An 11,674-nucleotide genomic window follows, 5' to 3' on the forward strand; every position below is an offset into this window, starting at 1 on the left:
GCAATTTTTTACGGTATGTCACACACACTTTATGTGCTCAGTGGCTTTTCAAATGCAAATTTTATGAAAAAAACACACTAATGCACAAAAACACAATGTAATACCCGATTGGTAAAATATAAAATTTGTTACGTTGAGTAAATAGATACCGAACACGTCACGCTTTAAAATTGCGTACGCCCAAGGAATGGCAATAAACTACGATACTTAAACACCCCCTTAGGCAATGGTTTAAAAGGCTTTATAGGTTACCAGTTTAGAGATACACAGGAGATCCGGTGCTAGAATTATTGCCCTTGCTATGACATTACTTCACATGTGTGGTGCAGTCACTGTTCACATACAGTTGTGTTCAAAATAATAGCAATGTGTTGAAAAAAGTGAACAAAGCTTAAAATCCTTCTAATAGCCTTTATTTCCATACACACAAATGCATTGGGAACACTAAACACTAAAGTTCTATTTCAAATCAAAACATGAAGAAAAATATATCAAATTTGGGTTGTTCCTCTAAAAAAATTGAAGAAAAGTGAATATTAGACTGTTCAAAAAAATAGCAGTGTTTGTATTCTTCTTTACAAACTCAAACATTCACTATATAAACTGAAAAATGTTTGAAGATTTTGCTTTCCTTTGAATCACTTAATTAATATTTAGTTGTATAAGCACTGTTTCTGAGAACTGCTGTACATCTGTGTTGCATGGAGTCAACCAACTTCTGGCACCTGTGAACAGGTATTCCAGCCCAGGATGATTGGACTACATTCCACATTTCTTCTCTATTTCTTGGTTTTGCCTCAGAAACTGCATTTTTGATGTCACCCCACAAGTTTTCTATTGGATTAAGATCCGGGGATTGGGCTGGCCACTCCATAACGTCAATCTTGTTGGTCTGGAACCAAGATGTTGCACGTTTACTGGTATGTTTGGGGTCGTTGTCTTGTTAGAACACCCATTTCAAGGGCACTCTTCAGCATAAGGCAGCATGACCTCTTTCTGATGTATTCAAACTGATCCATGATCCCTGGTATGCAATAAATAGGCCCAACACCGTAGTATGAGAAACATCCCCATATCATGATGCTTGCGCAACCATGCTTCACTGTCTTCACAGTGTACTGTGGCTTGAATTCAGTGTTTGGGAGTTGTCTGACAAACTGTCTCCGGCCACTAGACCCAAAAAGAACAATCTTACTTTCATCAGTCCACAAAATGTTGCGCCATTTCTCTTTAGGCCAGTCAATGTGCTCTTTGGCAAATTGTAACCTCTTCAGCACGTCTTTTTTTCAACAGTGGGACTTTGCAGGGGCTTCTTGCAGATAGCTTGGCTTCACATAGGCGTCTTCTAATTGTAACAGTACTCACAGGTAACTTTAGACCTTCTTTGATCTTCCTGGAGCTGATTGTTGGCTGAGTCCTTGCCATTTTGGCTATTCTTCTATCCATTCGAATGGTAGTTTTTCACTTTCTTCCACGTCTTTCAGGTTTTGGTTGCCATTTTAAAGCATTTGCGATCATTTTAGCTCAGCAGCCTATCATTTTCTGCTCTTCTTTATATGTTTTCCCCTCTCTAATCAACTTTTTAATCAAGGTACGCTGTTCTTCTGAACAATGTCTGGAACGACCCATTTTCCTCAGAATTTCAGAGGGAAAATCACTGTAACCAGCATGTACAACATTCGCTGCCTTCCTTCCTTAAATAGGGGCAATAATTGCCACCTGTTTTGCAAAGAATGAATGACCTCACTAATAGAACTCCACACTGCTATTATTTTGAACATGCCCCTTTCAATTAGTGATTCAATTACACAGAATCAGCAGCATGCATGTCATGACTGTTGGGTCTGTTGGATTTCTATTATTCTACTACACCTTCTAGTAAATTATTTGCCATGTAGAAATATAATTTCTACCAAAAACAGTGATTGATCAGGTTAGTGATGTCTGACTGCTATTATTTTGAACACAACTGTATGCGTGCAGGGCCTGCGTATTCACCTTTGCATGTGAGAGCACAGGAGAGGGGGATGCCGAGGATGCTTGAAATTTTTTTGTTAGTATTTATTTTATTAACCCCTTGCCCTTCAGAGCATTTCCCCCTCCCCCTTCTTGATCATACCATTTTTTGCGATACGGTGCTGCGTTACTTTAACTGACAATTGTGTGATCATGCAACACTGCACCAAAATAAACTTATGTTCTTTTTTCCCCACAAATAGAGCGTTCTTTCGGTGGTATTTGATCGCCTGTGCAGGTTTAATTTTTTGCTCTATAAACAAAACAAGACTGACAATTTTGAAAAAAAAACTTTACTTTTTGCTACAAAACATATCCAATATAAAAAAATTTTAAAAATCAAATTTCTTCATAAATTTAGGCCAAAATGTATTCTACTCCATGTCTTTGCTAAAAAAAATTCCAATACGTGTAAATTAATTGATTTACGTGAAAGTTATAGCGTTTACAAATGCCGGCATATATACTGCTCAAAAAAATGAAAGGAGCACTTAATCAGAGTCTAGCATCAATTAAATGAAACTCCTGGAATATCGATCTGGTCAGGTAAGTCACAGAGGGGGTTGTTAATCAGTTTTAGCAGCTTTGGTGTTCATGAAATTAACAACAGATGCACTAGATGGGCAACAATGAAACAACCCCGAAAACAGGAATGGTTTTACAGGTGGAGGCCACTGACATTTTTTTCCCTACTTATCTTTTCTGACTGTTTTTCACTAGGTTTGCATTTGGCTAGGGTCAGTGTCACTACTGGTAGCATGAGACCATTCCTGGACCCTACAGAGGTTGCACAGGCAGACCAGCTCCTCCAGGATGGCACATCAATACGTGCCATTGCTAGAAGGTCTCAAGAGCATGGAGGGGATTCCAAGAGACAGGCAGTTACTCTAGGAGAGCTGGACAGGGCTACAGAAGGTCCTTAACCCATCAGCAGGACCGGTATCTGCTCCTTTGTGCAAGGAGGAATAGTATGAGCACTGCCAGGGTCCTACAAAATGACCTCCAGCAGGCCACTGGTGGGTATGTCTCTGGCCAAACAATCAGAAACAGACTTCATGAGGGTGACCTGAGGGCCTGACGTCCTCTAGTGGGCCCTGTGCTCACTGCCCGGCACCATATCGCTGAATTGACATTTGCCATTGAACCCCAGAATTGGCAGGTCCACCACTGGCACCCTGTGCTTTTCACAGATGAGAACAGGTTCACCCTGAGCACATGTGACAGGCGTGAAAGGGTCTGGAGAAGCCGTGGAGAACGTTCTGCTGCCTGTCACATCGTTCGGAATGACCGTTTTGGTGGTGGGTCAGTGATGGTCTAGGGAGGCATATCCATGGAGGGACTCACAGACCTCTACAGCCTAGACAATGGCACCCTGACTGCCATTAGGTATCGGGATGAGATCCTTGGACCCATTGTCAGACCCTACACTGGTGCAGTAAGTCCTGGGTTCCTCCTGGTGTAGACAATGCCTGGCCTCATGTGGTGAGAGTATGCAGGCAGTTCCTGGAGGATGAAGGAATTGATACCATTGAATGGCCCCCACGCTCCCCTGACCAAAATCCAATAGAACACCTCTGGGATGCCATGTTTCGGTCCATCCGACGCCACCAGGTTGCACCTCAGACTGTCTAGGAGCTCAGTGATGCCCTGGTCCAGATCTGGGAGGAAATCCCCCAGGACACCATCCGTGGTCTCATTAGGAGCCTCCCCCGATGTTGTAAGGCATGCATACAAGCACATGGGGGCCATACAAACTACTGAGGACCATTCTGAGTTGCTGCAATGAAATGTCAGCAAAATGGACTCGCCTGCTGCATCATTTCTTCACTTTGATTTTTGGGGTGTCTTTGAATTCAGTCCTCTGTAGGTCAATCATTTTCATTTCCATCAAACGATGGGGCATCCAGTGGGACACTGGGTGGGAACTGACTAACTGCCACTGACATCCCCAGTGACACTAATGCAGTGATCAATGCTAATAAAAAGCACCAACACTGTACTAATGGCACTGGGCAGGAAGGGGTTAACATGTGGGGGATCAAACGGTTAACTGTGTGCTGGGTGTGTTTTACTAGGGAGACATGCTGTGCAAAAAGACACAAAGCAGCATGTCCTTGCTGGTAGGGGAGAGACCTGTGTTGTTTACACTCAGGTGTCTCCCCTGTCCGCTTTACCCAACGATCGCCGAGTGCCGGTCGGGAATCGCCGGGCCCGTGATTGACATCCCTAGCCGCCAATAGCATGGAAATGCAAATCACATATATCTACGTGAATTTGCGCAGCCCTGCCGCCCTGTAGCAGTACTTTTGTTATCGGGCGGCGGGAAAGTGGTTAACAATTTATTTTCTTTACACTGTCTCTTTATGTTTTGTTTTTTACTCAACTTTATTGCTATCACAAGGGATGAACAACCATCTGCTGTGATAGGTCCTCAGGTTTAGACCCAAGATCTCTCCTCTGCCCTTAAAAGCTTTGCATCAAACTGAGATCGGTTTGATCAGTTGCTGTTACAAGCCACCAAACAACAAACTGAAACCGGAAGTGACAAAATCCTCATTTCTCCTCAGTCATCTCTATGGTCATTTGGTCGAAACGCCAGCTTCAGACCCGGGTTTCCTTGTGGAAATGGGGGAGCTGGGAAGGATGCGGGAGGGGGGAGACACTGGTGGTCCTCTCTTAGGGGGCCAGTGAGTCCCAAGCTTTCCTTTCCAGCTCCAGGCTCACAGACAGGAGCCATCTCACTGGGCCTACTGGCAGCCTTCCTCCTCCAGCCTCACATCTTCCTTCAGCTCTCACTCTCCAACCACACTCTCTTCCTACTGAGCAGGTTCTTACAGTTTTAATGGAGTCCCAGCCCCTTGCCAAGCCTTCTGTTGGGGATTGACTGAGGTCCCTCAAGAGTGCAGCCAATCACTCCTCAAATCCGCTGGCTGCCTCCAAGGCCCTCCTCCAAAAACCTCAAAGCAGGGGGAAGTTTTAGAGGGGCTGGCCTGCAGAGTCTCTCAGTCCTGACCACACCTGATCTGCTAACCAGCTCCTGACTAACCATTAGGGTCTAGCTCCCCCTAGCGGCACTAAGATGGAACTACAGTCACTAGGATAAACAAAGAGGGGAAATCTCCTCCACAGGGACACAGACAGCAATAAAGACTTGAGAGGGGTACTCGCTCCATCCAAGAATAGAAAAATAGCATTGACTGGAGTTCTACCTCAAAATAACCTGGGAAGCTTAATGCAAAAATGTAATCTGCTCATATTGTGCTTTTCCTTCATCAACATGCTAATTACATTTTTAAATAAAACCTTTCCAGTTTAATTACATAGCATATTTTAGACCCAGGGATGTCATTGCTGGGTCTCTGTGCTTCTCTATGCAATGCAGTCAGTTAATGGCTGGTGGGAGAGGCCAGCAGGATGCAGTACACAGCAAATCACAGCACCTTGCCTCATTACACCTCCCAAGAGCCCTCGGCCCTGACACAAGCTATGAGCGTCCTCTTGGGAGGAGTTATGCAGTTAAAAATGCCTTGATGAGTGGATGTCAGTCTGGTGGAGTGGGTGTTCCTAAGCAGACTATATATTTTCATGTAGAACGTCCTATGCAACACCTATATGTGATGCTGAGATTCCATGATTGAAAGCACCGAAATTCAATGAATGAAAGGAGCGGATCAAGCTAAAGGGGGCCTCCAATGCCTCCCCTGACATTACCAAAGGGCCACACATAATGTTCAATATACACTCACCGGCCACTTTATTAGGTCCACCTTGCGAGTGCCAACAAAAATCTCCCCCACACCATGACACCACCACCACCAGCTTGAACCATTGATACAAGGCAGGATGGATCCACCACACCATGACACCACTACCACCACCAGCCTGAACCATTGATACAAGGCAGGATGGATCCACCACACCGTGACACCACCACCACTAGCCTGAACCGTTGATACAAGGCAGGATGGATCCACCACACCATGACACCACCACCACCAGCCTGAACCGTTGATACAAAGCAGGATGGATCCACCACACCATTACACCACCACCACCAGCCTGAACCGTTGATACAAGGTAGGATGGATCCACCACACCATGACACCTCCACCACCAGAACTGAACCGTTGATACAAGGCAGGATGGATCCACCACACCGTGACACCACCACCACCAGCCTGATCCGTTGATACAAGGCAGGATGGATCCATGCTTCCATGTTGTTTACACCAAATTCTGGCTCTACCATCTGACTGTTGCAGCTGAAATGGAGATTCATCAGACCAGTTAATGTTTTTCCAATCTTCTTTTGTCCAATGTTGGTGAGCCTGTGCAAATTGTAGCCTCTGTTTCCTGTTCTTAGCTGACAGGAGTGGCACCCGATGTGGTCTTCCGCTGCTGTAGCCCATCTTCTTCAAGGTTGGATGTGTTTTACTTTCAGAGATGGTATTCTGTATACCTTGGTTGTAAAGAGTGGTTATTTGAGTTACTGTTGCCTTTCTATCATCTGGAACTAGTCTGCCCATTCTCTGGTGACATCAACAAGGCATTCTCCTCCACACAACTGCCGCTCACTGGATATTTTCTTTTTTTCGGACCATTCTCTGTAAACCCTAGAGATGGTTGTGCATGAAAATCCCAGTAGATCAGCAGTTTTTTAAATACTCAGACCAGCCCGTCTGGCACAAACAACCATGCCACATTCAAAGTAATTTAAATTCCCTTTCTTCCCCATTCTGATGCTCGGTTTGAGCTTCAGCAAATCGTCTTCACCACATCTAGATGCCTAAATTCATTGAGTTGCAGCCACGTGATTGGCTGATTAGCAGTTCGAACAGGTATGCCTAATAAAGTGGCCGGTGAGAATGTAATGCTTAGGAGAACTCTCAGAAACTGCAGACCTAATAGAGGAGTTTAGGGTCAGAGAGTGAAGATAGGATACATATTTGGTTGGGGATATGCTACAGCAGACAATACAAAGCTGGGAACTTGAGGCTAGTAGAGATCAATGCTATTACCCTAATCAATGTCAATCAAAAATTCCACTACAGACTGCTGAGGTCCGAGGGCCACAGGTTGGGCACCAAGGCGTTAGATGATTCTTGATGTCCTCCAGCCTGGAAATGAGGCAGCGCTCTATCTGACTTTCTGCAGCTCCTAATGCACATTATGAGAAGTATCTTCTAGTCCAAGAACGATGCCCAGACAATCTAGGACCTGTGCTCCCCCTTTATTAATATGAATTGAAGTGAAGGGAGGGGTTGGTAAGTTCAGTGTGTGTGTTAGGACATCTTCCCAAGCATTGAATTCCTATACTACATTTCTAAACTATCTAGGTACATCCTACCATCAATATGGATAGATCCACAACTGCAAATGTTCGGTTGTTATTATGGATCACTGAGTAAAAATAAAACATACCTACATTTTTATTGAAGCCCATCGTTTCTATACCCACATGGCCAGAGAGGAGGATATGGAAGGAGGGCACAGAATTGTGGTCCCTTCAGACTGGTTTGTATAGACCAGCCTTTCTCAACCTTTTAAACACAGAGGACCCCTGAAATAACTTTCTGGTCTCAAGGAAGCCCTGCTAAAAATGACTACGTCTTCAACTTATGATGTATTAGTGTGATGGTCAGTGGGAAGAATGCTCTTTACACTTGGGAAGAATTACATCCTTATAGATATAGATAAAAGGATCAATGGTGTCAGTGGGAACTTATATGATGGGCAGTAATTGCTCAAGGAACCCCTAGCAAACTCTGGAGGAACCCTGGTTGGGAAACCCTGGTACTGGTAGACTAAAACCAGTCACACGATCTCCTTTAGGGTTACTAGAACTGTGTACCACACGAGCCCACCTATAAAAATTATTTTATTTTATATACAATCAGATGGACCTTAACATAATATACACCAATCAGCCATAACATGATCAGCCACCTAATATTGAGTAGGTCCCCTTTCTGATGCCAAAACAGCCCTAACCCAACAAGGTATGGACTCCACTAGACCTCTGTGGTATATGGCACCAAGACGTCACTAGCAGATCACTGCTTCTGCCGGCGTGTCGTCTTCCCATAGTGCAGCCTGATGCCATCTCTTCCCCAGGTAAGCAACACATACACACCCGACATGATGTAAAAGAAAACATGATTCATCAGACCAGGCCACCACCTTCCATTGTTTCGTGGTCCAATTCTGATGCTCATGGGCCCATTGTAGGCGCTTTTGGCTGTGGAAACGGGTTAGCATGAGCACCCTACACTACACAGCCCCATATTCAACAAACTGTGATGATCTGTGTGTTCTGACACCTTTCTATCGGAACCATTATTATCCTTTTCATCAATTTAAGCCACAATAGCTCTTCTATTGGATCAGACTGCACAGATAATCCTTCACTCTCCACATGCTTCAGTGATGGCCACCATGACCCAGTTTTCTTTCCTCGGACCACTTTTGGACGGTCCTGACCACTGCAGGCCGAGAATCCCACAAGAGTTGCAGTTTTGGAGATGCTCTGACCTAGTCAACTAGCCATTGGAATATAGTCCTTATCAAAGTCCCTCAAATCCTTACGTTTGCCCATTTTTTTGTCTTTCAAACCATCAGATTCAGGGACAACATGTTCACGTACAGCTGCCATTGTAACTAATCAATGTTATTCACTTTATCAGTGCTGTTTTCAGTGGTCAAAATGTTATGGCTGATCGATGTAACTGTTGGTGGATCTAAAGGAGATTGCATATTCAGATTGTAATGCGTGACTAAACCTGTAATCCGGAAGAAACACATCCTGCATTGGAAGATGCCCACTATTGCTGTATTAATCAAAAAAGACCTCCTCTGTGCCTGTCTGATTTAGTTTCACTTTGTCACTGGGGCCTGACTTCTGCTGACATAATGACTCATGATTAAGCTCCACTAACTATCATTCCCCTATCCAATAAGAGTGTGTTTACTGGTTACTGAATCAATCCCATTGGATGGCAGCTGGCAGCTGACAGGGCTTGGTGCTGCCATCGGGGTATTAATTTTAACCACTTGCCTGCAGGGTACTTATACCCCCTTCCTGCTCAGGCCAGTTTTCAGCTTTCAGTGCTGTCGCAATTTGATTGACAATTGTGCAGTCATGCAACACTGTACCTATATGAAATTTTTATCATTTTTTTGAGACATATTGAGCTTTCTTTTGGTGGTATTTAATCACCTCTGGGTTTTTTATTTTTTTGCTTAACAAACCAAAAAACACTGAAAATTTTGAAACAAAAAGTTTTTTCTTAGTTTTTCTTATAAAATTTTGTAAATAAGTGATTTATCTCCTTCACTGATGTGCGCTAATGAAGCTGCAGTGATGGGCACTGATAGGCTGTACTGATGGGCACTGATAGGTGGCACTGAAGAGGAGGCACTAGTAGGTGGCACTGATGGGCATTGACAGGCATCACTGATGGGCACTGCAAGGCAGCACTGATATATGGCACCGATAGGTGGCACTGACTGGCACTGTTAGGCGGCACTGATTGGCAGCACTGATAGGTGACACTGGCATTGATAGGTGGCACTGGCTGGCACTGAAAGGCAGGTCAGATGGGCACTGATATGTGGCATTGATGTGCACCGGTAGGCACTGATATGTGGCATTGATGGGCACTGACAGCTGGCATTAATGGGCACTGACAGGTGGCACTGCTGGGGCTACACTGATCATCAGGGCACACTGATCATCAGTGCCCTGATGATCGGTGTACATGTCCCCTCTGAGGAATGCTGATTACCGGCTCTCTTCTCCTCTCGAGCTGTCAGCGTGACAGCTCGTGAGGAGAGAAATGCTGATAACCGGCATTTCCCTATTTACATGTGATCAGCTGTGATTGGATACAGCTGATCACATGACTGAGCCGACATCTTCATATCTTTCGATTGATCGGTGATCCACTGTGTCCGAGGGACACAGCACACCACTGATTGTCACGCTGCGCGCCCCCGGAGCCACGCACGCGCGGTTAGAGTGAAAGAACGTCATATGACGTCCTCCCAGGAGAGAACCGCTTTGCGTCCGTCATTACCTTATATGGCGGGCGGCGGTTAAGTTGCGATTATCCTCTGGGCCATTTGGATCAGCCTGGGTGATGTTGTATTATAAGCTTCCCCTACTGAAGCAAATATTATACCTTTCCCTCTCTGCTGAAGGGACTATATGCAACAAAAAATGTGAACAGATTAGGCCTGACTTCAGAGGGACAGAGGACATGACCCATGTATTTTCAAACCTCTGGTGTCATACTCACCTCTCCTCCATTTCATGAGCTGGGTCTCCTCTCTGGCACAAAGACGCCGACACATCCGAGTTTCACCTAGTGCAGGGTTCCTCAACCAGAGTTCCATGGAACTCTAGGGTTCCTCCAGAGGTTGCCAGGGGTTCCTTGAGAAATAAGCAATTTCTGCCTCTCAGATAAGTTCCTTAAGACACCATTGATCTTTTTAACTCTCTGTAAGGGGGTAACTCTTCCCAATGACCACAAGTGTAAGGAGCGTTTATTCCCAATGGCCACGAGTGTGAGGAGCATTCTTCCCAATGACCACAAGTGTGAGGAGTGTTCTTCCCAATGACCACAAGTGTGAGGAGCATTCTTCCCACTGACCACAAGTGTGAGGAGCATTCTTCCCACTGACCATCACACTGATGTATCATGAGTTGTAGATACAGTCATTTTTAGTAGGGGTTCCCTGAAACCAGAAGGTTATTTCAAGGGTTCCTCTGTGTTGAAAAGGCTGACCTACTGTGTCAGCACCACAGCCAATAAGGAGACAGCCCTTCTGAGTGGCACAGCCTATAAAGCAGAACTAAACCCTTCTATCCTTTTCAAACAAGGAAGCAGCCATCTTGGTTTGATTTGCACTTGCCATGGTGCTGCACATGTGATCAGTTATGGCACCAGACATTTGATGCTTTGACAGTTTGGTTGAGAGCACAAGCAATGCTTAGCTCAGCATTCAAGCTACTCCAAAGCCAAGCTCCTTGCTGCAGCATCTCCTGTGTCTCTATTGAGCTCTGTGTGCTCCTGTGTCCCCTGTCACTCCAGAGCTCCCTGAGCATCCTTAGCCATTCTGTTGCTCCAGTGCACCTTTATGCAGGCCATACATGGTTCGAATTCCGAACAATTTTTCATCCGAAAATTGAAAACGTCACTTGCTCGTTAATCCAATGGTACCATCAATGATTTAGAAAATCGCCAAGTCAAAAAAGTTCACCCCATATAACAGGTGAAACTTCTGTTCCTTCCAGGTCACAGCTCATGTGCATATTCTTTTGGGAAAAATGATCGTACGATTTGACCATCGAGTCGAAAACCGGTCGTTTTTCACAAATTTTCCAACATGCCCAATCACCGAAAAGTGAAAATTGGCCAGTGCTATTGACCCACTAACAGAGCGAAAATCGGCCGATTATTCTTAGGTCCGATTTTCGGAAGAAAAATCGGTCAAATTTCGACCCATGTATGGCTGGGCCTTAGTCACCCCTTGACCGCTGTGATTCCAGAGCATGCAGGTTCACACCGTGTTTCCAGAAAACCTTGAGCATCTTGTCTCCATCTGTAACCCCAACCAGATTGAGCATCCTGTGTCACCCCATGAGCCCTGTGACTCC

General features: G+C 45.0%; 1 protein-coding gene across 1 annotated transcript in view; it reads right to left on the bottom strand.

The window, feature by feature from the left end:
• LOC149466215 (uncharacterized) overlaps positions 1-11,674 on the bottom strand; it is a 475,763-nt gene that overhangs the window by 410,412 nt on the left and 53,677 nt on the right. The gene's annotated exons all lie outside the window — the stretch shown is intronic.

Source organism: Staurois parvus, unplaced genomic scaffold (genome assembly GCF_062004578.1).
Source record: "Staurois parvus isolate SC_StPar_1 unplaced genomic scaffold, SC_StPar_1.0 ptg000132l, whole genome shotgun sequence".
NCBI classification, from domain to species: Eukaryota; Metazoa; Chordata; class Amphibia; order Anura; family Ranidae; genus Staurois; species Staurois parvus.